This window comes from Chinchilla lanigera, unplaced genomic scaffold, assembly GCF_000276665.1.
Source record: "Chinchilla lanigera isolate Chin_1 unplaced genomic scaffold, ChiLan1.0 scaffold00011, whole genome shotgun sequence".
Lineage (NCBI taxonomy): Eukaryota > Metazoa > Chordata > Mammalia > Rodentia > Chinchillidae > Chinchilla > Chinchilla lanigera.
The window spans coordinates 4,796,543-4,811,211 of NW_004955412.1; the positions used below are offsets into that span (position 1 = coordinate 4,796,543).

The following is a 14,669-nucleotide window of genomic DNA, read 5'->3' on the forward strand; positions in this document are numbered from 1 at the left end:
TTTTTTTTTTTTTTTTTTTGCTTTTCCCTCTTCTCAGTTGGTCTTTCCAATCTGAGCAGGTTTTTTCCCTTTCCCAGTATCTATTGTAGTTTTCAGATTATATTTACTCTCTCAGGTTCTTATACTATGGAGGCAATATGATGTTTACATATGTAGGTCTGATTTATTTCACTTGCAAGTATGAGCTCAGGTTGTATCCATTTACCTATAAAAACCTCTTGCTTATCTTTCTTTATAGCTGAATAATACTCCATTGCATAAAAATACCACAGACTTTTTATTCATTCCTCCATTGATGGGCATTTGGGTTGCTTGCAAGATTTAGCTGTGACAAATTGTGCTGCTATAAACATGGGTGCATATATATCTTTCTGGTATGATGTTTTCAGTTCTTCTGGAAAAATACCCAGGAGGGGTATAAGTGGGTTGAATGGGACCTCTAATCCTAGTTTTTTTAGGATTCTCCACACTACTTTCCACAGTAGTTGTACTAGTCTGCACTCTCACCAAGAGTGAAGAAGGATTCCTTTCTCCCTACAGCCCCTCCAGCATTTGTTATTGGTTGATTTCTAGATGATAGCCATTTTTCTGGGTGAGATAGAATGTCAGTGTTGTTTTAATGTGCAATTCTTGAACGACTAATAATGTTGAACATTTTTTCATGTATTTATGGTCATTTGTATTTTTTTTTGTCAAAGAAGTGTGTATTTCATCTCAGATGCCCATTTTTGTATTGGGTCTATGATTTTTGGAGGCTTAATTTTATAAAATTCTTTTTTTGGTTGTTTGTTTGTTTTATAAAATTCTTTATACATTCTAGACAGAAGTCCTTTGTCTGAGGGAGAGTTAGCTAAAACTTTTTCCCGATTTCTTTTCACCTTATTGGTGATTTCTTTTGATGTGAGAAAACTTTTCAATAAGATGAGATCCCAGTTGTTGATTCTTTGAAGTATTTCCTGTGCAGTTTTGTTTTTGTTAATGAACTATCTGCATACCCCTTCGTCTTCAAGATTTCCACCTATTTTCTCTTCTGGTGGCTCTAGTATTTCTGTTTTAATATGTAGACCTTTAAGCCATTTTGACTTTATTTTGGTACATGGAGACAGGCATCAGTCTATGTAGTCTTCAGCATTTGGAAAGCCAGTTTTTCAGCACCATTTATTAAAGAGATTATCTTTCTTCCAGTGAACATGTTTGACCTCTTTGTCAAAGATAAGGTGGCTAAGTGTGTTTGTGGTTGTGGCTGCATCTTCTAATCTGTTCCATTGATCTTCAGGTCTGTTTTGTTTTGTTTTGTTTTTTTGCTAGTACCATGCTGATTTTATCACAGTAGCTTTGTAGTATAATTTCAAGTCAGGGATTGTAATACCTCCTGCTTTGCCTTTGTTGCCCAGGATTGCTTTTGTTATTCTGGGTCTCTTTTGGTTCCAGGTGAATTTTAGGAATGTTTTTTCTATATCTGTAAGGTATACCAATGGTATTTTCATTGGAATTGCATTGAATCTATATAAAAATTTAGAAGTATGGACGTTTTCACAATGTTGATTCTAACCATGAGCAAGGATTATCTTTCCATTTGTTGAAATCCTCTTTGATCTCTTTTTCCAGAATACTGTAATTTTCACTGTATAGAATTTTACTTCCTTTGTTAGATTTATTACTAAGTATTTCAACTTTTTAGATGCTATTGTGAAAGGTATGGTTCCCTAATTTCTCTCTCACTGTGTTTGTTATTTGTATATAGAAATCCCATCAATAATTGAATGTTGACTTTGTATCCAGAAATTCTAGGAGCCTTTTGGTGGAGTTTTTGGGATCTTCTATGTAGAGTATCATGTCATCTGCAAATAATGATAATTTCACTTCTTCCTTTCCTATCTTTATTCCCTTTATTTCTCTCTCTCGTCTAATTGCTCTGGCTAATGTTTCCAGAACTATGCTGAATAGGAGTGGTGACAGTGGACATCCTTGTCTTGTTCCTGATTTTAAAGTGAAAGCTTTTAGCTTTAGTCCATTTAGTATGACATTGGCTGTTGGTTTTTCATACATGGCTTTTACCAGCTTGAGGTTTAGAACATCTATTCCTATTTTCTCTAGGGTTTTTATCATGAATAAGTGTTGGACTTTATCAAAAGCTTTTTCTGGATATATTGAGATGATCATGTGATTCTTATCTTTGGCTCTGTTGATATGATGTATTACATTGATTTAAACATTTTAAATATCTGAATTTCTACAACTATTTTGATATTTAAAAATTACCATGAAAAAAATTACCATGTATGAAAACAAAGAATGATACCATGTAGTAATGTTTCTTGATTTTTATATGAAGCGTTGGGAGAGGATGAGAAATAACAGGTATCCAGCATTCTGAAGGATGTCCTTGTGGAGTGGGTTAGGTGACTCACTAGGATGTGTTATCATGTTGTGACTCATATTCTCTTGGATTAAGTGGAAATGGTAAAGATGTGAGATATGGAAGTTAAAACTTCTGCAAAGAAACTCAGATTACTATTCTTGCAATAAAAAATGTGAAAAGGCTCTTATTCATAGGTTTCTAATTCACCTACCCAATAGTACTAGACATGCTATATACTGCACTGATAAGGTGTTAAAGGGAGTGTATCTGGAAATATTCAGCCCAGTTGAAAATACATACAGATCAAGTAACCAACATTATAGAAAGCATGCGATGTAGGTAGGAAGTGCAAGGACAATTTATAGATGGGAGTGATCAATGTAAGACAATCGGGAAATCTTCTCACAGGAATGAGGCCAAAGACTGGGGACCAGGAAAGCCTTTGGTTTTTGAGAACTTACAAAAGAGTGCTCTAGGCAGAAACTCAAGGGTTAACTCAAACACTACCAGACAAATGACTGGGCAGGTAGAGTTGTATCCCACTACAGACAGCATTGCCAGAAACTCGATGGGTTAACTGTAAACACCATCAGCCAAGTGACTGATGGTGTCATATCCCATTACAGGGAGCACTGAACATAGACAGGAATTCTAAACATGTGAGGGTAGTGGACACTGAAGTGACAGAAGTGTAGAAAAACAGAGATTCTGTCTCTAGCAGGACTCAGCCTTCATCTGGTAGAAGGATAACTTCAGTCTCTCATGAAGTCTAGATCTTTAACGTTATCAGTTATAAAGGGATTAGCCAACAACTATTAGAAAGTGGTTTCTTATAGGTATGTGCTTTCCTTGTTTTTCATGTAACAAAAAGGCCACAAAATAGGCAGTCAACGCTGCTGTGATGTTGCAAAGATATCACCATGACTTGGTTCCTTCTGTCTTCCTGTTTTTCCATCCTTACCAGGAATTGTGGTCCTTGTGGTCATATGATGGAGGCCATATCTGCAGGCAGGCAGGAAGAAGAGGAAATGGCAAATATAATGGGAAAAGGGGAGTGCAAGGAAAATAGGTCATTAAAAAAATTCCAAAAAGCCTCACCCATTTAATTCCTGTTCACACAAACTGGCAAGAACAAAGTTCACAAGGCCAGTTCTAATCGCAAGTTCTTTGTGAAGCAATAATTGCAGCTATGCAAATTGCCGCGGCAAACAACAAGGAAGGTAAGTTTGCAGGAAAGGAAAAATAGATGTATGTGATACATCTTTCTTTAGGCATTTGGTTCAAGAGGTAGTCTTGGAGATTTGAAATATTTTCCTCATATCTATCTTGGTTACTTTTGTCATTGCTAAGACTAAATACCTGACACACAAGGTTAAAGGAGGGAAGGCTCATTTTGGCTCATAGTTTGTCGAGGTTTCAGTCCATAGTTGGCTGGTTCCAAGGCAGAGTTGCATGGCAGAGGAGCATCATAGTGGAGAAAGAGTTCATGGCAGGCAGAAGGCAGGAAGGCAGCAAAGCAGTGAAGTAGCAAGCAGCAAGTGATGAGAGCAGCATCTTTCTGTCCCTTATCTTCTACAGAGGCTACATGCCCTTGGGGAGTGGTTAGCACTCATAAGCAGGTGGGCCTTCCCATTATCTACACCCAAACCAATCAATGGATTAATTTAGTAGTCACACACCCTTAACCCCAGCATCACACATTTAATCCCAGCATCACATACTCTGGACCGCCCCATCTAAGACTCAGTGATTCTTTTGTGACATCTAGACACAAGTTATAACAATATTTTTTAAAATATGTATTAATGTGGGACACTTGAATGTGTGTGTGTGTGTGTGTGTGTGTGTGTGTGTGTAAGGAACCATATTTTAGGAAGTTTTTTTATATTTTAGGAAGTTTGGAAAAGCTATACTAAGAGATGCTAGTCAGATGGCATTTTAAACTAATCATTCATAATATAGGTTTGAATTCAGTGTTTTTATTCTTTCTTTGATCTAAACAGCATATTTTAAGCTTTACTTAGCAGACTTTGTTATAAAGTGCATTCTTATTTCTGCTTTTATTACCTCTTGTCTTGTTTAGTTTGTTTATGGAATAGCTTCTGACTGCTGTTTCCTAGCATGCCTTCTCTAATTTTAAACGTAGTAAGCCTACTGATTTATACATATAAATTCTGATAGCTCCACTGTCTCATGTTTTTTAATGTTTATTTTGTATTTTCCCTGCATATCTTTATTTTTAATTGTTTTTATTTTATTAGCACATCCCTTTGATAAGGCAAGTTCATATTTTTGCTGTTTTTGGTGAGATGGTTGGTCCAAATTTCTTACATGACATCAGAAGTTAAGGTACTACTTCTCTATGACTAGTCCATTTTTCTTTTCTTCCTCTCTATCTCCTTCTTTTTCTCCACCTTTTCCAGTTTTTTTAGCATTCTTCAATTTTCCAGTCCCATTATTTCCAACCATTTATGGTTATTGTATATATATATATATATATATAATAATTTATTTTTATTTTGTAATTGCAGTTGTAATTAGCATGTTGTATATTATTCTTTAAAGGTAAGTATATGTTGTAAAGAGTTATAACTTTATATGCAATGTCATATCAACTCTTGAACTTTCAAGGCATAGTCTTTCATATCTCAGTTATGTTCCCTTGTACATTAATTTACTCTCTTAACTCTCATTTTCTTTATCTCATTCACAACTATAATGAAAATATTTTCTTCCTAGGATTGCTTTGAGAATTAAATAAACAGTATTTTTAAATCCATTAACCACAGTTTTTAGAGACTCAATACAAGTACTTGTAATTACTGTTAGCATTTTTATTAATTACATATTAGACAGACAAACCTACATACATTTATTGTTGTAAAATTTTCTTTCATTTTAAATACTTTAAACATATTTCTTGATATTTCATATTTCTGTCTCTTATTTAATAAACATACAAATGGCATTTTATATAAATTCTGAGTTAAAGTACATCAGTGGCTTACATGCATAAACTATAGTTAATTATAAGTATTAATTAATATCAGTTACTTGAGTAAGAAATTCAGTAATATGATTCTAAATTTAAAATGTATAAAAAGAGGTACAGCAGTAAATCTTCCCTGACCACTTACTCCGCCATCCCACAATTTTCTGCTTCCAATATCATTAAATATATTATTTTATATATTATAATTACATCTATTTATATATTTTCTTCTTTCCCTATAGTTACACAAAAAATCCATACTATACACACTCGCCTGCCTCTTTTAACAATAGCTGACAATTGTGTAAGTATAGGTTAGTTTGTTCATGTTTAAAAAGAAGAACTCAAGCTACTCTGGTCAACATCCTTGATTCTTCTTTTATTCTCACTCTGAATAGCTAAGCTGTCATCACGTAGTATCACTCTAAATACATCTTTAATCCATTGATTTCCCCTCTTCTGACCACTGTCAGTTCAGATCATCAGTCTCCCGTACAATTCATTCTCCTCCAAGAGGCTAAGGAGGGTCTTTCTAAAAGCATATAAATCAGATGAAGCACTTAAAATCATCCAACGGTTTTTCTTTGTATTAAAAAAATGTACTCAAATCTACAAGACAGTAGATGCTGACTGGATCCAGTAGATTCTGGACACTGACTGGTCTCATCTTTTCTAGTCTCCTTTTTACTCAGATCTTATAGCTATATCGGTGTTTCTCGTCCTTGAACAAGCCAGGCCCTTTCTTCACTCATGTTTTATGTCCCCATTGTCCTCCATTCCTAGAATTTTCTTCCCTCTGGTGTCTGTGCTGCTTGCTTCCTGTCATTTAGCTCCCATGTAAAGTTCTCCCCAGAGAGGCCTTCTCTGAAAACAACCTAAGTCTGAAACCCAGTCTCTATTCCCTCAACCTGTTATTATCATCAAAGCACTAATGTGTCCATTATTTTCTTTATTGGACACTTATTTTGATATTTTGTTTGTTAGTTGGATGATTGGTTGGCCATTTCATGAGATTATAAGCTCTGTGAAAGTAAGAAATTTCTTTATTACTATTTCTCCAGAGCAGGCATTGACTTGCAAGCGACTGGTAAATGTCAGTAAATTACTGGTGAAGAAAAAGGTAAACAGCATACCCAGAATTGTATCTTGGGAACTGCAAGTGGAAGAGAACAAGAAAAGAGAGTTTATTAGCATCATTTCTTAAATATTGGTGCTTTCCAGGATCCTTAGTCTCTTTTCTCTACATTCCTGACACATATACTTCCTAAATGTTTCATGTCCTCCTATGCCTGTAATTACTACTTCCAGATGTAGATGCTGTCACACTATATCTCCAGGCTAAACTCTCAGGACTATTCCAAAGCCAGGCTCGCTTTCTTTCACTTCAAAGGCAAGGAAGTACATAGTTTCTAATTGCCCTGCATTAGGTATCTTGATGTTCATAACACTTGTATGATAATAGATGCCACTTTCTTTTGTTTTTTAGATGGGGTTCAGGTCTTAACAAATTTTTAAATTCTGAAGTCCTCTAATATGCTCTACTTATACTTTCTATAAGGTGAAGGAGCTCTGCACACAGAAGGAAATAAACAAATCAGTTACAGATCTACTGAGATAAGTGATATCACAGGCTTAAAAGGTTTTGGCTCTATTTCATCTGTTTGGATAAGGAAAAATGATGCTCTTGTGCTAATGAAAACTATAGAGGAGATTGGAAAGGTTAGCAGAAAAGAAACTGCAGCACAGCAGGTGTGCAAAAGAGGATGATTGTGCGTTGTCCTGAATGACAGCTTCTGCCTTGGTGGCCTCAAACCTGTGAACTTCCTCCTTCAGCCTCCCACATAGTTGAGATTATAGGTGTGTGCCACTGTGCCTGACAACAGCTACTTTTTTGAGATTCCTTTTCTAGGATGGCCAACAGTTTTGCCTCCATCAGTATTAGGAGTATTCGTTGAGTCCCTGTGATGGGTGACTTTCATTGTGTTATATCATAGGCTTGCTGGATATTAAGTGATGAATTAGACAAACAAAATCTCAGCTTTCTGAAAACTTATGCTCTCCTGGAGGTAAACAGGTAATAACCAAACAACCTAAATTGTCATTCAATATGGTAGAAGTTACCCTAGGAGGACTTGTGTGAGGAATAACTGCACCACATACATAGCAGTATAAATAGTGGTATAAGAAGTATGACTTTACTTCTCTTCTTCTTTCCACAGTGGTAATTGTCTGAAAAAAAAGTTTTAAATAATGGTGTGAGAGGAAGAATGTAAGGGCGTTGTGTGTCTTAGCTCAGACAGAGACTGCACCAAGTAGAAAGCAGACATGAGAAAGAGAAGTGAGAGAAGCCTTATGAAAAGCAGAGGCAGTTGCAGTTTTCCCAGTGTTGTCCGTTGCCGCAGCCTGGTTACATTTACCTACTGCCTGGGTCACCATGACATTAACCTGTGAACATTTTTTAGTGTTGACTAGCCCGACCTATTGCTTCAAGGCTGCGTAAATTGTACTCACAATACCTACTTTGGTTATAAAAATGACACCTGGCCCACTCCAGGCTATCTCTTCTTCGCAGAGATTTTCCCAGAAGCCTGCACATCAGGTGGTCTGAGAAGTCATCCTGCCCGTGTAACTCTGAACACTGCTAAGCATAAAAAAAGGAGTGCTAAAATCTGATATAATAGAAATGTCAGAGAAATACTTCTTTTCAAATTCACTCTCATGTTTGATTTAGGATTGAATAGACTGTTAAGACCTAGTTTTGTTACTACAATTCAGGTCAAGATGTATAAATGTGAGTGAGTCAAAAAACCAGCGCGACCTGAGGAGTGTCTCATCAATTGTCTTGTACGCTATAGAGACCAAAAGCTTACTATGCCACAATGTTTTAGTTCTTTTCACTTATCTATTTGAAGCACGTACACTATTTGATGTTGAGATTTTTTTATATTCAACTGCAAGGCTGAGAAAACAGAGGGAACGTGTTGTTCTGTACTTTTCAATGGACTTATGGCTTTGGATAAATATTTCTTATATTATGTCTAACCAATAGAAATATACATTAATGTTTTAAAATTATAGAAATATGGCACTATAGTCACCAGTATTAAAAGTAATAATCACTGAAACATTTTTATAACATTTTAAAATTTGGACCTTTAAGACATCTTGAATAACATGCCCAAAAAACAAGAATAATGTCTGATGGGAGTATATATATATTTGTGTATGCATACATTTTCTTCTAGTATTACATACATAAAATGTTTATATACAAAGCATTTAGATGTTACAAACGTTTCTATATTTTGATTGATAATTTTTTTGTCTCTTTAGATTTGCACCTAAGGCAAGTGTCTCACTCACTTGACTTGCTGTGAGCTAATCTGTCCGTTGGCAGTTGGGAAGCTGTCCAATGACTCTACTCCCCCGCCAAGCAGGAAGTACTTTTTCCAACAGAGTTCTGATACTGCGTCTTGGTTTCTACCACAGGAAGTGACACTCCCAATGGCAGGTTCTTTTTCACCCCACGTCCCTGAATGAGTCTGAAGTGAAAGTGACCTCTAGTCAGCCTGCAGAATGAGAGCTAAACCTTTCCTATTATAACTCCCTGAGATCTGGGGGCTTATTATTTATTTTTACTTAGGCTATCTTGACTTATACAGAAATTGGTACTCAAAGTAGGATATAATCATAATATTCTGTTGTAATATTATGATATCTACTTTTTGGTTTTGTTCACACTTGCTGGGTCATAATGTAGCCAGAAATAGTTATTTTTTAAATAATTAGGACAACAAATATTTAGCCTTGTACCAGTAGCTCCTAAAGCAGCTTCAGAACAGCTTCGGAGTGATGCAGGTGAATGACGATTTTTCTTATAATGTTAGGACCTATCGGGCTCAAGCAAACCCCAGGAAGCAAAATCTCTCTCTGGTCCTCAGCATTTTTACACCTGCTCCTTTTTCTCCTCAAAGTAAGCCATAGCACAGAAGATAGAATTTCTCTTCTCTAAGGCAAATCATGGGAACTAATCTTCACCCACCTGTGTGTAAGGCCCAACCATAAAAAAATTCTCTGAATTACCTTGCCTGATAGTAGCTCGTAAGACCCTAGTTTCAGGAGGAGACCTGCCCCACCCCCAGAAGGAAGGAGTGCCGCACAGAGAGGCCAAGAAGGACCTGAATAGATGTGTCTTGCTGAGTTTCCCCAGGCATCTGCTCACATCAGATCACACCCTTTCTGACCTATCACATTTCTATATAGTTGTCCACACCTCTCTGAGCTGATGCAGAGAGGTCTCTAGAACTCCAGAAGCACAAGGTTTGTAGAGCTTCCCAGTGGGTGAATACGTGGAGAATCCTAGAGGATAGTACACCTGGTCGGGGCGGGGGAGCTCTGCCTTTCCCGTTACCTCACCTCTTCAACGTTTCCTCTGTGCACTTTGTGATACCCTCTATAATAAACCAGCAAATATAGCATTCCCTGACTCATGTCAGTTGCTTAAGCAAATTAACTGAATCTGAGGAAAAGGTTGTGGGAACCCCACTTGGTAGCTGGTCAGTCAGATTTGTGATAGCCCTCAACCTGTGGGGTCTGATACTCTCTCCAGGTTATACTGTTAGAATTGAATTGGCTTAGAGGATGTGCAGCTGGCTTCTGCTGCAGAAGCAGTTGCTTTCTTGGTAGGGAGAAGTCCCTACACATTTTGGGATCAAAGAATTGGTCTACGTTCCAAGCATAAAATGGGAGAAGTTGAATTTGAGATTTGCTACTATATAATCAGAGATACCTAACAACAACCTAAAATATATAAAGCATTTGACATTAGAATAGTTATCAAGATATAGATACTAAGGAAATTTCTATCACAGGCTGGAAAGATTGCGATCCGTTCTATGTAGTAGCAGAATGGTTAAATTAGATCCTTTGGTTTCTTTGGTTTTTTGTTTGTTTGTTTGTTTTTCAGAGAAAGATCTTATACCTAATACACTTCTTGACAAAGAAGGTTCAGAAGATTTTTTTTGTAGTGTATGTTGATTGTATACTGTGCCTGTTTTTGGTCAAAACATACATCCTTTAAATAAAAGCCACGCATGCTCCCAAAATTACCAGTTTACCAGCCAGGATGAAGCGGGTCCAGTACTTGTAATATTTTCTTTTTTTTTTTTCTTGGTACCGGGAATCAAACTCACAACCTTGCCCTTGCCAGGCAGTTGCTTGTGCCGCTGAGCTACATCCCCAACCCAACTTGTAATATTTTCAATCAGAAGCATTAAAAGACAAAGTTGAGAAAAATCACAAAACACAAAGTATGACTAAAATCTTGACATTCCAGCAAGAGCCAACTTTGGGATACATATATTAGCTAGATTTCAGTTGCTGGCCCAAAATATCTGATGATTGTAGCTTAAAGAAGGGTGGTTTAAAGATAAGAAAGAAGTTAAATTATTGTTCTTTGCAGGTGACATGGTAATCTACACAGAAGATCCCAAAACTGCACCAAAAGAGTTCTAAATTGAATAACCAAATTCAGTAGTGTAGCTGGATACAAAGTCAACACTCAAAACTCAATAGCAATCCTGTGTACAAAGAGTAAACACACTGAGAGAGAAGCATCCAAATAGCATCCAAGTAAATGAAATACTCAGGAATCAATCTAACAAAGTAAAAGACCTATACATTAAAATTGACAGTAAAACGAGATCAAAGAGGATATCAGAAAATGGAAAAATATCCCTTGCTCATGGGTGGGATGAACCAGCCTAGTGAAAATGACCATACTCCCAAAACTGTTACACAGATTTAATGCAATTCCAATCAAATACCATTAGCATACCACACAGAACTAGAGAAAACATTACTAAAATTCATTCAGAACCAGAAGAGACCCAGAATAGCAAAAAAATCCTAGGCAACAAAGGCAAGGCAGTGGTCATCACAATTCCTGACTTGAAATTGTACTACAGAGCTACTGACAAAGACAGCATGATACGGGCACCCCTGCCCCCCGCAAAAGAAAAAACACCTGAGGATCAGTGGAATAGATTAGAAGATGCAGAAAAAAATCCAAACACACTGATCCACCTTATCTTTGGCCAAGGTGCAAAATACCTTCACTGGAAGAAAAATAACCTCTTCATAAGTGACATGGGAAAAACTGGCTTTCCACATGCCAAAAACTAAAACTAGACCCATTCCTCTTACTGTGCACAAAACTAAAACTGAAATGGATCAAAGATCTAAATATTAAAATGAAATACTAAATCTGCTGGGAGAGTGAATAGGTAGACCTCTTGAAGACGTAGATGTAGGCAAAGATTTCATGAACCAAACCTGATAGCATGGGAAATATTAGAAAGAATCAATAACTAGGATCTCATCCTATTTAAAAGCTTTTGCACCGCAAAAGAAATTACCAATAGAGAGAAAAGATAACACACAGAGTGGGAAAAAATTAAAGCCAGTTGTCCCTCAGACAAAGGACTAATATCTAGAACATACAAAGAATTGAAAAACATGAACCCCCCCAATTAAAGATCTGGTCCAAAAATGGGCATCTGAGATGAATACACACTTCTTAGAGGAAGAAATACAAATGGCAAATAAATATATAAAAAATATTAAATATCACTGGTCATTCAAGAGAGCAAATTAAAACAACACTGATATTCCATCTCACCCCAAAAAGAATGGTTATCATCACGAAATCAACCATTAACAAATGCTGGCAAGGTTGTGAGGGAAAAGAAACCCTTCCCTGCTGCTGGTGGGAGTGTAGACTGGTGCAACCACTATGGAAATTAGTGTGGAGACTCCTCAAAAAAGTAGGATTAGAGGTCCCATTTGACCCAGCTATTCCCCTTCTTGGTATCTTCCCAAAAGAATTAAAAACACAATGCCACAGTGATATATGCACACTCATGCTTGTAGTAGCACAGATTGTAATAGCTAAATCCTGGAAACAACCCAAATGCCCATCAACTGAAGAATGGATAAACAGTTATGGTTTTATAATACAATGGAGTACTACTCTGCCATAAAGAAGTATAAAGTTGGGACATTTCTAGCTAAATGGATGCAGTTTGAGATCATACCCTTAAGTGAAATAAACTGGACAAGTGTGTAAATATTGCATTGTCTCTCTGATGTGAGAAACTGAAAGTGTAAATAAGCACCAAAGTGTTTAACATGAATTGTGAAATAGGAAGAAATTGTTCAAAAGAAAGGGGAACTAGGAAGGAGTAGGGAAACAAGGGAAAAGAAAAAAAAGATAAAAGAAGGATAAACTGTAGAAATACTTTGTAAATGAGGAGCGGAAGAGGAGTTAAAGGGAGGGGAAGGGATTGAGGGAAAAAAGAGGAATCAAGATATATCATATACAGGCACAAATTCCCTATGATGAATATGATCACTACGTACATCTAAACTGCAGTAATAAACCTAATTTTTAAAAAAATATTTTAATTTACCTCACAGTTTCAGCGGTTTCCGTCTAAGTTTGAAGGCTCCAAGACAGAAACATTAAGGAGCAAGGGTTTGTGGAGCAAAGCACAGGGAGTGAGCACCAGCAAGAGAAGTACCTTCCAAAGGCTGTGCCCCAGGACGTACCTCCAGCGGAGACCCACCTAACGGCACATTGAGCTGTGAACATCAGCGCGTTAATCCTCCGACGATTACAGCACCCCAAGACCTAACAGCCTCTCCAGGAGTCTCCTCATCCAGTCAGGCTGACAAGAGCTATTAGTGGATATCATCACACCCATCGCTAACCTGCCTCAAAGCATAGATTGTGGAGGTGTTTATTGTAGCTTCTAGGTTAATAATCACATTCCTTAGCACTTTAAAGATATTATTGTCCACGTTGGGCTTCTTTTGCTGCTGTTGAGAATGGAAGCCAAATATCTTTCCTTTTAGACAATGTGTCTTCTTTTTATGTGGGCTTTTATGATCTTCTCTTTGTTTTCATTGCTCAGAAATTTGATTTTTGTATATTTAAATATTTTTTGTTTATATCTATCCTTTTTCCACTTTGTACCAATGAATTTATTCTCAATCATCTCTTCAAATACTGCTCCTTCTATATTTTCTGTTATTATCTTCTGGATTTGAAACTCGATATCTGTTAGGCCATATTCTATCTTTTAGGTTGTTTGACCACTATTTTATATTCTTTTTTCTTTTACACTTCTAGACTCCATTCTGAATAACAAAATTTTAGATGTTTTCCAGTTAGCTAATTTTCTACAAGTTATTCTCTAAACAATTGCATTTTAAATTCTAATAATTATATTTTCATTTCTAGACAATCTTTTGGTAGATTGTCAAATATACATGGCTATTTTTGATAGTATATTATTCCTTGTTTATTTTTTTGGACTCTAAGCTTTATTTTTAAACACACTAAATGTACTTACTTTACATTGCTCATTTTCAGATTTCAGTATTTCTAGTCCTAGGGATTCTGAGTTTATTATTTGTTATTTTTACTTGCTCTTTCTTCGTGGGGCTACTTATTCACATGTTTGAGGTTTTTTAAAACTGTTATGAGAACATAAGCAGTTCACCTTACACCTGGAAGTTCAAGACTGGCAGCCATATCTGGGGAGGGTCTCCCTGCATCATCATGTGGCAGATAGGGCCAGAGGGTGGACAGTGGGCATTTGCAGAAGAGAGGGAGGGGGACACGTGTTGACCCACTTGCTCTCCCAAGAACTACTAAATTCTTTTGAGAGCAAATCTAATCTCTCAGAAAAGACGTGAGGTACTTGACAGGCCATGCCTCGCAACCTGGGTTCATTGACAAGCAAACCTCAACACAAGGTTTTCTCAGGGACAAATAATATCCAAACCATGTCAAAGGGTTTAGTGTGTTTCTGACAGGGGCAACTATCAAACTGGAGCAACTCTGATTTAATCTCTATGTGGAAATTTTCTGTAGTTTAATTTTATACAATTGGTATTAAAATTTTAAGATTATATAAAACTGTAACATTTGTATATCTTTCACTAAGAATTTCTAATTTTTACCATTTTTACCACATTTCATCCCTCTCTTTTTCTTTTAATGCTTGTCTGTCATCTATCTAATCATTGGTCCTTTTTAGAACCATCTTAGGGCAATCTTGAGATATGTTGCACCATCACCCATGAATTCTTTTTTTTTTATTTTAAAGAGAGTAGTACATGAGAAATAAACAAACCAACAAAATAGAACAGTAGCAGCCTACCAGCATCACGAACGTAAACAAAACAAAGCAAAAACATTCAAAGTGATACAGAGTCTCAAGACAAATTAATACAAATCAACAGTGGTTG

At 36.5% G+C, this 14,669-nt stretch overlaps 1 long non-coding RNA gene across 4 annotated transcripts in view; it reads right to left on the reverse strand.

Moving 5' to 3' along the window:
• LOC102008204 overlaps positions 1-14,669 on the reverse strand; it is a 44,818-nt gene that overhangs the window by 20,376 nt on the left and 9,773 nt on the right. For 3 of the 4 annotated variants that reach the window (XR_001232850.1, XR_259971.2, XR_259970.2), the window contains exons 1-2: positions 8,718-9,400; positions 7,875-7,992 (exon numbers count right to left, since the gene is read on the reverse strand). The exons of the other annotated variant lie outside the window; for it this stretch is intronic. This is a non-coding gene — a long non-coding RNA (uncharacterized LOC102008204). Of the gene's footprint in view, positions 1-7,874; positions 7,993-8,717; positions 9,401-14,669 lie in introns of those variants that run through there. 4 annotated transcript variants of the gene reach the window in all.